This window comes from Vulpes vulpes, chromosome 3 (genome assembly GCF_048418805.1).
Source record: "Vulpes vulpes isolate BD-2025 chromosome 3, VulVul3, whole genome shotgun sequence".
Classification (NCBI taxonomy): domain Eukaryota; kingdom Metazoa; phylum Chordata; class Mammalia; order Carnivora; family Canidae; genus Vulpes; species Vulpes vulpes.
Window position 1 is genome coordinate 128,758,293 of NC_132782.1, and position 12,440 is coordinate 128,770,732.

Here is a 12,440-nt window from a genome sequence, read left to right on the forward strand (position 1 = left end):
AAAAATTTTACTAAACACATATTAGGTACAAAAGCACTGACGTGTAGAAAGTACAAAGATGACTAAGATTTTTCCTATCTTAAGGAACCTAAAATTTGCCTCTGCAAGCAATTATCATCTGCAGGATAAAGAGCTTGTTACTCACAGTAGAATACAATGGCTGACTTCCTGTCATCTAGAAAACTGAAACAGCTTCCAAATTTAATTCATTTAAAAATCCATGATTTCAAATGCATTAATTTAAATGACTTCTCATACAACACTTGCACTTTTCACCACTGTGTTTGTCCCAAAACAGCGCTCTCTCTGCCAGCTTTCCAAACACAGTTCAAGTGGACCAGAGCTGCAGAGAAACCATGGGAATAAACCGGCTTTATGTAGTTGATGCAAAAAGGAAATGTAAATATACTTTTAGCAGGCAAAAAGCTAGACTATATTTTTGAGGGTTGCTAATGAGTGGAAGAAGCAAGCTGCTTTTATCATGCAGTGGTGCAAATTAGATATTTATGGGTTTCCTGTGGTGTTCAAGGTGTTGCTCCTTTCCAGTATTTTAGAAAGGAAAACTTTGCATTCTAAGAATAGCTTCATTGATCATTGTCGCTTGGGCACAAAGATATTCTAATCCAGGCTAGTAAATTTTATCTGAAAAGCTTGAAACTCCCAGTGAGTGTAAAGTGTATCCCTAGGCCTTTGAGTTGTTTTCTTGTTGTTGTTTTAGTGTTTTTTTAACAGCTTTATTGATATATAATTCACAAACCATATGATTCATTCATTTCAGGTGCACATTATTCAATGGTTTTTAGTATATTCATAGATAAGTGCAGCCATCTCCATAATGAGTTTGGGAATATTTTCATCACCTCAAAAAGAAATCCTGTACCCTTTAGTTATCCCTCCTGTATCTTCCCATTCTCCCATCCTCTAGGCATCTACTAATCTACTTATAGTTTCTACAGATTTCCCTGTTGTGGAAATTTAATACGAATGCATTATATACTATGTGGTCTTTCATGACTGTCTTCTTTCACTTAGCATAATTTCAAGGTTCATCCATGTTGTAGCATGTCAATGCTTCATTCTTTCTTATGGTGAAATTAAAATTCATTGTATGAATACACCACATTTTGTTTATTCATCTGTCAGTTGGACAAACTGGACATTTGAGTTGTTTCTACCTTTTGGCTATTATAAATAATGCCACTATAGACATTTGAGTGCAAGTTTTTATGTGGACATATGCTTTCATTTCTTTTGGCTATATACCTAAGAATAAAATTGTTAGGCTATATGATAACTCTGTGTTTCATCATTTGAAAAACTGCCAGACTATTTTCCAAAATGGCTATACTACTTAATGTTCCTATTTTCATTCCCAGAAGCTTATGAGGATCCTGATTTCTCTACATTCTTGCCAACACTTGTTATTATCTGACTTTTTTATTCTAGCCATCCTAGTAGATATGAAGGGCTATTTCATGATTCTGATTTGCATTTCTCTGGTGATTAATGATGCCAACCATCTTTTCACTTGCTTATTGGCCATTTGTATATTTTCCCTGGAGAAATACCTATTTTGAGGTGCACCTGGGTGGCTCAGTCACTTAAGCATCTGCCTTCAGTTTAGGTCATGATCCCAGGGTCCTTGGATTGAGCCCTGCATCAAGCTCCCTGCTCAGCAGCGAGTCTGCTTCTCCCTCTTCCTCTCCTTCTGTGATCTCTCTCACTCTCTCTCTAATAAATAAAATCTTAAAAAAAAAACATAATTAAGAAATGCCTAATTTTTAATTGAGTTGTCTTTTTATTATTGAGTTGTACAAGTTCTTTATATATTCTGGATATAAGTCCCTTATGGGATATATGATTTGCCAATATTTTTTCCCATTAGATTATCTTTTCACTTTCTTCATGGTGTCCTTTGGAGTACAAACGTTTTTAATGTTGATGAAGTTTTAAAGAAATTTTGTCACATGGTGTTTCCAACACCCCAGAAGCATGAATCGGCTTCTGATATTGCCTAACTCCCTCACCCTACTCTTTGACATGACCACCTTGAACTCCTCCCATTTATCCCCACACCCCTTCTCCCATCTAGGTTCAAGCCACACTGTCCTTCCTTCCATCTCCAAGATTCATCAAGCTTTTTCTTACGTTTGAATCTTGATATACAGATATCAGTTCAAATATTACTTCCTCAAAGAGGTCCCCCCAACACTCAATTGAATCACATCTAATTGTTACCCTATTCCCTGTTTGATTTTCCTCATAATACATCTTGGTTGTTGACATACTGTGTAAATATTAAATTATCTCACCAGAATAAATGCTTTATTGGTGTATCCATTAGTTATCCATTTTGTTCATGCTTGTCCTAAGTTCCTAGAGTAGTATTTGCCATATAGTAGGTGCTCAATAAATATCTGTTAAATGAATGAATGAATTCTGCAGCCCAGACATTATGCTAGGGACTAGGGGCAAAAGAGTAAATAAGACAGACCCCTGAACAGGGGTAGTATCCCGTTAGAAATATGCCTTGTGGTCAGTGTTCTTGAAGGGGGGATATGTTTGTTTGCAAGAGATTCATTTGGCAGGATAAGTTCATTTTTTTATTAAATTTTTAAGTTTAATTTCAGTATAGTTAACATACAGTATTATATTAGATCCAGCTATACAATATATTGATTCAACAATTCTATACATGACTCAGGGTTCATCATGATCAGTAGTTATTTTTAACTCTATTTGTAAATGAAAAATATTTATTTTTTAAATAATAAATTATTATTTATTATAATAATAAATAATATTGCCTTAAAGACATGCAATACTCAAGACTAATCAATTTTATTCTGTTCACACATATACTTTTTACTGCATGAACTCCTGCTAACTCCCTTCACAAGAATTTTTTCTTTAATTTTCACTACTAGTAAAGAGAAGTGAATGGACCTGATGATAGTCTCCTCCTTCTGTCTTACTGACTGATAAATCATAATCATAATCATAATCACAACAATGCTTAGAAAAAGTTTGCTGCCTATCCTCAGGAGGGAGGAAACAGCTATTCCCCTCTAGTTGAAAGACCCACCCTGGAGGGGTCTAGTTGAATGATCTACTTGAAAGATGCACCCTGGTGAGTGGGAGGCTGGGTTTCAGTCCCAGCTTACCTAGAATTAGGTGTGTAACCATAAGTGCTGGGTACTTTTTTAGGCTCCAATATCTTCCCCAGTGATTTTCAGTTGATGAGATCTTTGCTACTTAATTCATGGAATTTGTGTGACGATCAAATAGGGTAGATGTCAAAATACTTCTAGCTCCTCCGGGGCAGGGAATGTACCATAATCAGCTTGGTATCTCCAGGGACACTCAGATTTAATCAGGTGCAAAATAACGCTTCCTAAAAGAATCCATATACTCTTAATGCACCTCCACACCCTTGCCTAACTGATTTCTTCTGCCTGGAATGACATGTGCCTTCCTTTTTCCCCCCAACTCTCTTCCACGTCTCAATGTTTGTGTAAACATCCTTTCATTCAAAAGAATGCTGGTTTTGAATATTCTGAGCTTTGGAATCTTCAATGTATCAGTCATATAGGGATTAACAGTCTCAAGATTAAATAGGAACGACTGAATTACACTCTATAACAGGAAACGCATATACAGATGCTATAACAAACTAGAAAGGATATTCAGTGTGTTTCTAAGTTTCCAAGTCCTAAGTAACCAGTGATAATTCTCAATCAGCTTGGCCAAGAAATGTCTACTATGGGCTGGTCTAGAGCATTCTTTTTGCAGTCTCTGTGATACTTCTGTCTGTCTATACTGCTCACCTTTTTTGCCATCAGCATTGATCTATTCAATCCTTGCTTCAGAGTGTGTTTCAGAAGCTATTAGTTCTTGCTTACACATGTTTTCAAACCATGTACAGTTGTGCAGATTGTGCACTACAGAGAAGCACCCAGCTTGGTGGGAGTGGGGGAGTGGTAAGAGTAAGGACTGGAATCCAGCCTATCCTGTGCTGGCCATACTGGGAGGAAGAGGGTCTTTTGTAATCTATCCACCTAGAGGCAGTGCCATTTGGCAATTTATAGTATATAAGCTTGTAGAAACTCTCTTTCAAAATACCAAGTGAAGAACTCCTCTTTATCAATTAATTTCTACAGAAGACTACATCCCTCCAAAACTTGGGGTACAGGGGCCAGCTCTAGGATGCTGGCTTTGCATCTCCCTAATCTCGATGTTTCTGGTCGAGGGCCCATGGTCTCTCTCTCCTCGATCAGCATTCACCATCCTGAAAGAGGAAGTGGTTTTTAAACCTTTTTTTGAAAAAAGAAAATTTCATTTCTTGATTGGGGGTCTGAAGGGAGAACTAGTATCTCTCTGGGATAACACTTCCTCTATTTGAGAAGTCACTCATCCCCGTGGTAGCGATGGGGGTCGATGACAGTTAAATTATGTAATGTTCAATATCCTGGGGGCTACACATGCATTACAGCTGAAATGCAGCATTTAATGAGGAGGGCCACTCGATCTGTGACTTCTACCCCTATTTTCTTTACAAGACATTTCACAATATTGGAGAGAGGAGTAAAATAACTGTATAACGTGTGATTGAATACCAAAGAGGAACTAAACCACTCGCAATATTTTCTCAACATTTCTCTAAGGCCTTAATGAAATGTTAAGTTTCAAGGCCTCCACACAATTGAAATACATAGGATGCTCTATAAGGAAATTTTCACAGAAGCCAAAAACTCCGTCATCGTTAAAATTAAATATGTTGTCATTAAAAGAAGTGGGCTTCTTTTAAATGCACTGAAATGTAAAAATATTGCTTCAAACTTAAGTCCAACGCACCACAAAAGGAGGAGGAGATGGCTGTTGAAAGAATTAATAATGAGAAATGACAGAACTGTTTTATATCTATCGCTCTTTGTGTCTCCCCCTTCTCCTTAAAAGCAAAGATACTATAACAAAAAAATTTAATAAGTAAAAAATACATTTTAAATGAAAAACCATGATTAACTTATTAAGAACCATTAAGTATATAATTACAAGGATTCTATTACATTAAGATACCAATTTCTTTAAAGCCAGAAATAATACCTACTGAAACTTTAATTATTTAAATGAGAAGAGAAAGAGGCATGTTATCTTCTCTGACAAAGATTAAAATCAATTTAATTGCTTCTCTGCTGCCTTGACATGATTCTCGCTGTGAGTCAAGCAACCAAAAAGGGAAATTAATACTGCAGCTGTTAATCAAGTGATATCCGTGCACTCAGTTTGATTACATCAGGGAGAGAAGCGTCACTCCCCGGCTGCCTCGGGAGCCCACACCACTGTGGCTGGTGGTGGCAGCTGGGTGGGCTCTGACACGCGTGGAGGCTGGACTTCGTTTCTGGAGCCTGTGAGAGCCCCGGCTGAGTCCCGGCCTCAGGAAGCTGCAGGTTGGTGTGTTCGAGGCAGTCCCACCAAGACAGAGGTCTGTTCCAAATTAAATTCACCCCTTGGCTCCTGCTTCTACTGTCCACAGTGTGAAGTACAAAGAAACGCAAGGGCATCGCAGAGCTGGAGAAGGAGAAAGAATAGGAGAACATGGCTAAGATGGATTTTTTTTTTTTTTTTTTTTTTTTTTGCCTGTAGAGCATAACAATATATTTTTCAAGGTAGACAGCCGCTGTTTCTAGAGGTCAAACACCAACTCTCTCACCCGAATTAGAACATGCATTTGAAAGCCAGGTACAGTGGCAAGCAGTGTGCACCTCGAGGCCCCAGATGTGCTGGTTTAAAAGCAGAGCTTTTGTCAGGCACCAGCCACTGAGTGAACATGCAGCAGCATCCACACTCGGCAAACTAATGTATCTGATTGTAAGAAAATGGTATTGTGAAATAGTTATGAGGCTGGAAATACAAACCAGTACCCTGCCTCATCGTGTCTTATCAGCCCTTGTTAACTTTACAGATGATGAGAGGCACCGGGATAACTGAGGTTGTCAAAACGAATGGATCTCGGGCACTTTGCACCCATGGAGCTCAGTTGCATCAAAAGTCCTTTTGTTCAGGAACTTTTAACCCTCCTCTATCCTGTTTGCCTTCTCTTGTCACAGACGGAGGTGGATAATAACAAGTCTCAAGTAAATACATTCCGGAGAAGAAGCTTCTTCTGAGGACCTTCCCTTTTTCCGGGATAGAAGAAAACCTCCAGTTAGGGAGCGAGAAATTCAGTTCACGGGAAAAAGTTTTGTATTTGGGCTTTTTTAACGTCCCTGCCAGTGACATGAAAGGATCATGAGCAAAATGCCCAGTTGGAGGAGAAGCCTGCATTTAGCAGGATATGCAGAAACACAAACAACAACAACAATAACAACAACCACACAAAACAAACAACACATACTGCTCCCCCCCTCCAAAGATTACTCCACCTTTTTTACATTTCAGAAAACTCAGCACTGGCTCAGGTCAGCCCAGGGGATGAGTTAAGATGCCCATCAGCTCTTATTTTATCTGAGCCCAGTTCACCTGTCCCCGGGATCTGTAGATGACTCTGCCTGGCTCTTTTTCATCAAATACAACTCATCCTACTATATTGGATCACCTTGCTGTTAGCCTGGCACTGTCCCTCCCCATTTCAATTTGACCAAATTGAAACAGATGCCCAGAGGCCACGGAGATCAAGACTGGTATAACAAAATTTGGAGCCAGTCTCCAAGCTTAAATCAATATTTAACGGTAAGCCTGCTTTTATTTATTTATTTTTTGGCAGGCTTTTACTGGCAAATATCACTTTAAACTGAAAGCCAGGAGCCTTAATTATAAAGGATGCCGTTCAGGCTATATTTTGAAAAACAATAACTCATTGGACAAGCCAACCTGGTGGTTTAAGGGATTGCACTCCCCCAGCACCAGGCAAGGAGAGGAGTGTTATTGCTTTCCGGATCCTTCAAGGATGTATTTAATTACCTCCTCTCCAAGCACGCAGAGGCCATTCAAATAGAGGAGAGGGGGGCAGGGGGGAGGGAGAGCCATTCCCCCTCTCTGTCCAACCCAGCAGAAGCCCCAGGCCCACGGGCGGCATCAGAGACACGACACTTCGAGCAGGTGCAGGAGCGGGATCCTCGGAGGGGAGCGCGGTGAAAACCACTCGCCAAGGTGGGCACAGATCCCCCACAGGACTTACACCCCCGGACCTGCAGCGAGAACCACAGACCCACGTGCAGGCTCTTCCCTGGTGACCTTTGCTTCACCCCTCCACTCCCCGACACGTGTGGCAAGCCTCCTCTGGCCGAGTCCACGTCATGGACAGCTGGGAAGGAAGTGACATTAGGTCGGAACCTGAGCCCCATTGGGGCTCAGCGAGCCTGGACTAGAGATTTTATTGCTTTAGCCTAATTTTTGCATTGAGTCGCAGACACCCAAATTCTGCTTTCATCTCCCCTCCTTTGAACAGTGATAGCCAAATAGAAACAGATGATCCACGTAAGTTATTATTAAATATTAAAAAAAAAAAACAACCCAGTGCACACACGGGTATACAAATGACTCCACACCCAACCTAGCAAGCATAACACAGCTCACCAAGAAGCAGAAGGGACTGCAAGCAATCCTATAAGGAGGAAACCCCAGTTGCCACATGGGCCCCAAGCCCGGTTCTCCTCTGCCTGCCAGAACAGATATCAGGAATGGTGGTGTCTTTCCCTACGTTGTCACGTTGTTTTACAAATGCAGACCAGCCTCCAGCCACCGCTCTCTTTCCTCTAGGAAGTAAAAATCCCAGGAAGCTTCTTCCCCTTGGAAGGCCACCCCCAAGCCCCCTGCACCCCTACTCCCCTACTCCCCCACCCCAGGCCTTCCAGAGACTTGACACTTGCCTTTTGCTTCTCCTCCAGCTCTGGGCAGAATGACTTGCACAGGATCTCTTCCAGACGCTCCCATGGGTTCTCACACCCACCTCTGCGAGCAAAACGAGGGGGGGGGGGCGCGTCTACACTGACACCAACACAGTTGTAGGGCTTTCATTTCATTTCATCGACTTCCCTCTGCAGCTCGTCTGTCTCCCCCATGTCTGCCGCCCGCAGCAGGAGATTAAAAGAACAGAGGAGATAGAAGCTCTTGTGAGAACCACGGGAATCTTGGCAGAACCTTTATAGGAACCATATGGCAGCAACTTTGCAATACAGGAAGCACTTCGAAGGGAGAAGATATTATTATTCCCAAGAAATTTTTCTCACCCGCACAAGGGAATTGAGCACTCCTGCCATGGGATGGGAGCAACATTTTCTGAAAAGACTGTACGGATATAGGTTGTATCTAACCTTAACGTAGCTCAGTCACAGTAGGTCATCGTTAATAACCCACAACGTGTTTTCCTAATCCCCCCAAAAAGAAGACAATATGCGGTATTTCCGATATTCCCTAGCTATTCAAACCTGCTTAGACCACATTTTACTCATCTGTGTAACGAAGAGATTGAACGAGACGAATGGTTTTTAATTTGTTCCCCTTGGTTGTAGACTCCTTTTTTCAATCAAAATCATATTCAGAATAAGAACCCCACTACACAAGACGGGATAATGACAGAGCCCATCGGATGCAGCAAGGGTGGAAGGCCTTGGTCCGCTTTTTTAGCCTCCTCCTGACTTTTTTCTTCTTTCCTTCCCTTTTCTTTCTTGCTTTTATTTTTTAAAGAATCTTCCCCAGATCATTACTCTTGGTTCACTTTAAACCATTGGAACAAAGAGAGACACCCATCCCCTCCAGTTCTAGCAGCTCCAGACACGCTTTACTCTCTGGGAAAAGAATGACAAGCTGGGAATGACATTGCCTCAGTGGGTCCGTGACTTCACAAGCAGCCCCGCAGTCCGGCGGGGCCATAAGCTTCTCCCCGAACAATTTCAGCGGGTGGCACTTGTCTAACAACCAGGACCAGCGCTGCTAGAGGAGGTGTCCCAGGATGCTGCCTCCAGCCCAGGCAGCTGTGGGGTGCGTGTGAATGAGCCGCAGCCACAGAGGAGAGAGAAAAAAAGTGGCTGAAGAAGGGCATCACCACCCCCAAACCACCTCCAATTTAGAGCTTCTAGAATGCGCCAGTGGGAATGCATCAGAACTCTCACACCACAGGGATGCCTGAATATGGTTTGAATTTTGAGAATATATTCAAACTTAAGTTCGCTCTTGCTATACTATATAGGGTTTATTTCCTAGGTCATCTTGATTTCCTCCTCCCTCAGCTGCCTGGTCCTAAAGAAAAGAACTCTGCGGACACTTTAATGGAAATGCTCCTGAACCAAGGGAACCCAACATTACTCTCGGTCAGATGAAAGCATGATGGCAGTGGCCTATTGAGAAAAAATACGACAACATCCCTTAAATGTGGTCACCATAGATACATATGTGCTCATTATTATTCATTGAGAACCTGTTCTAGAACAAGTAGTAATAGAATTCACTTTCTCTGGGCATTAGTTAGGATGCTTTTATGAAAAAAACATTCTAGGAAGAAATGCAGAAGTAGCCCATTTCACAGGAAACATGGAAGACCAGTTCCAGTCCTCCATGACCACTGTTAGATTTTTTGAGTAGTGTTGGTTTGCCTTTCAAGGTGTAGTTTTAAAAGCCATCACTCTTTCCTGGATGAAAAACCTTGTGTATTTGACTTAACCTCTCAGAATTCCTCACCCGAAAATGTGATGATGATGACAATACCTATATACCAGTCTAAATTGACTTCACAAGAGTAGAAAGGAGCTTGACACTTGAGGAGTAGCCAACGAGCCTAGTTCTACCACCCAGGCTCTGGGACTGGTGGAGTCAGCATCAGACCAAGACATCCTGGATACCTAGCAAGCTAACAATTCAGTGGTCTTTAATCAGGTATTGTTATATACTTTTTTAATATCTGTTCAACAATATCTACTGGAGATGTTGAGGGCTGCGATGAGAAAGAACAACTTCTGTCCACCAAATTCCATCTCCCCTTTTTTCTTAGCAGTTTAGCACTTGCCAACCATTAACACTCAAGAATTTACCTTAGGTGTCTTAGCACCTTCCCTCCAAACCAGCTTTTCTGTGTTTTTCTTATAATATAGACAGTATTGTTCCCGAGAGGAGTTCCAGAAATGTCATTTTTCTCCATCTTTTCAAATTTCCAGGGATAGTTCAGACCCCAAGGATATTCTAGCGCTCTAAATTATTGACAATATAGGAAATGACCCAGCTGACCTGCCAGTTTAAGCTGAGTCTGGATGGGACCTCCTCCTGACAACTTCCCAGCTGAGCTGACCTTCCAATTTAATTTGATTCTGGGTGGGCTGTCCTAGCAGATCTGTCAAATAACATCAGACGGTGTGGCAACCAAAGTCTTTGGGGTTGAGACAAACAATAACAGTTAATAAATCATAAAGACAAAAGCAGGGTTGAAAGTGAAGAAGGATGTTCTTTGGAGCTGGGACTGAGTGACTAGAACCAAGCAGAAGCTGGTCAGGCATGAAGGAGGTGTGTCCTGGTGCCTGGTCTTGGGCAATGTTGGTAGATGACTGCACCATGTTCTGACACTTAGCAGGGACTCCAAAGTGTATCACTGTGCTAGGGCGACTTAAAGGTCGAAGAAGACAGGCTCTAGAGTTGTCGTGAGAACTAAGGATGATCATGCATATAATGGCTCCTGCTATTAGTGAGCTGTGGCTCCGTAATTAATAAGCAAATGCTGTGATCACTACCCCTACTGCCCTAATTACCAGTGTCTCCCAACTACAATCTGCTCGACACTTTTAGTCCTTGCAGAGAATGCAATTAATATTAGAGAAAGACATTAATAGAGATCAGGAGATTGAGGTTCAGAGAAAGCTGAGTTCAAATTCCAACCCCGTTACACTTCAGCTGTATGAGCTTAATCAATTCATGTCACCTGGAGCCTTGATTTTCTATTTTTCAAAATGGGGATGATACTAATGGCTTGAACGGATGCTGTGGGATTGAAGGCAGCTTTCATAAAGGGTCTGGCCCACAGTGGTAGTCAGTAAATAATATTCGTTAGTGATATTATTTCCATTTATTAAGTTGAACCATCACTGTGGGGGTCTTTGAAGGAGAGGAATGATTTTTTTCTCCACTTACACACACAAAAAAGGACAATTCTGCATGGCACTCCTGCCAGAGGAGGAGGCCCTCAATGTAAACCCATTAACATAAGCATTTTTAATCTATTCAGATGATAGCAAGAAAACTCCAGGGTCAGCCCAAAGTAGCTTTAGTTTTTCCTCTTGTGGTTGTCCTTTCTTAGCCCACGGAGGGAGGTGGGAAGGCTTAAATGTCCTGAGAGATTGATTAATGGGGTATTTTGAGAAGAAAAACTTTTTTCTTGACTTGAGATTTGGGGATTTTAAAGTTCTAAATTGACCATCGGTGTCTTCAAAGATTAGAAAAGAATATATGAACTTCCCAGATTGCGTGAAAAACTGTGGGAGTATTGCATGTCTGTAGGATAGTTACCAAAAAAAAAAAAAAAAAAAAAATCAGCAAACACTCCCTCCTGAGCGAGACTGAGGGAAACAGGGGAGCCGGGTGCAGTCATCGCGGGGGGCCGGGGGGGGGGGGCGAGACCGGGGGTGGGGGGTGGGGGGGAGGAGCCCGCGAGCCGCTTTCGTTGTGGGGACCCGTGCGTTCTGCCCGGGGGCTGACCAAGCAGGAGCCGAGGCGTGGAAAACTCGCACTCAAGCCCCAACCCCACAGCCTGGGCCGTGCACAGACCCGGCCTCGGGGGGCGGGGCGGGGGGGGGCGCCCCGAGGGCGGCGGCGGCACAGGCGGCAGGACCCAGTCGTGCCGCCTCCCCGGCCTCTCCCCAGCCTCCCCCCAACCTCCCCCCGGCCTCTCCCGGGCCTCTCCCCATCCTCTCCCGGGCCTCTCCCCGGCCTCTCCTGGGCCTCTCCCCATCCTCTCCCCAGCCTCTACCCGGCCTCTCCCCATCCTCTCCTGGGCCTCTCTCCATCCTCTCCCCGGCCTCTCTCCATCCTCTCCCTGGCCTCTCCCCATCCTCTCCTCGGCCTCTCTCCGGCTTCTTCCGGGCCTCTCTCCATCCTCTCCCGGGCCTCTCCCAGGCCTCCCTCCAGCCTCTCCCCATCCTCTTCCGGGCCTCTCCTGGGCCTCTCCCGGGCCTCTCCCCATCCTCTCCCAGGCCTCTCCCCATCCTCTCCCGGGCCTCTCCCCATCCTCTCCCCATCCTCTCCCCGGCCTCTCCCGGACCTCTCCCCGGCCAGCCGCCAGCACCCAGAGCGACGACGTGGGCGCTGCAAGCAGCCCGAGCTGGGTCTGCAGGTGTTCAGTGAAACCACGCACAGCCCACCGAGGTCCCGGGGCTGGCAGTGGGCCCACCGGGAGGGGGAACGAGCCTCCCAGCTGTGGGGGCCCACGGGGCGCCGGGTGCTGAGCGCTCAGCGCCTCCGAG

The 12,440-nt window shown here is 43.8% G+C and overlaps 1 long non-coding RNA gene across 3 annotated transcripts in view; it reads right to left on the reverse strand.

Annotated features, from left to right (window-relative positions):
- Nucleotides 1-2,590: 2,590 nt before the first annotated feature.
- Nucleotides 2,591-12,440, reverse strand: part of LOC140598366 (uncharacterized) — a 109,291-nt gene continuing 99,441 nt past the window's right edge. For all 3 annotated transcript variants that reach the window (XR_012000752.1, XR_012000753.1, XR_012000754.1), the window contains 2 exons: nt 7,869-8,062; nt 2,591-5,568 (listed from right to left, as the gene is read on the reverse strand). This is a non-coding gene — a long non-coding RNA (uncharacterized lncRNA). The remainder of the gene's footprint in view (nt 5,569-7,868; nt 8,063-12,440) is intronic.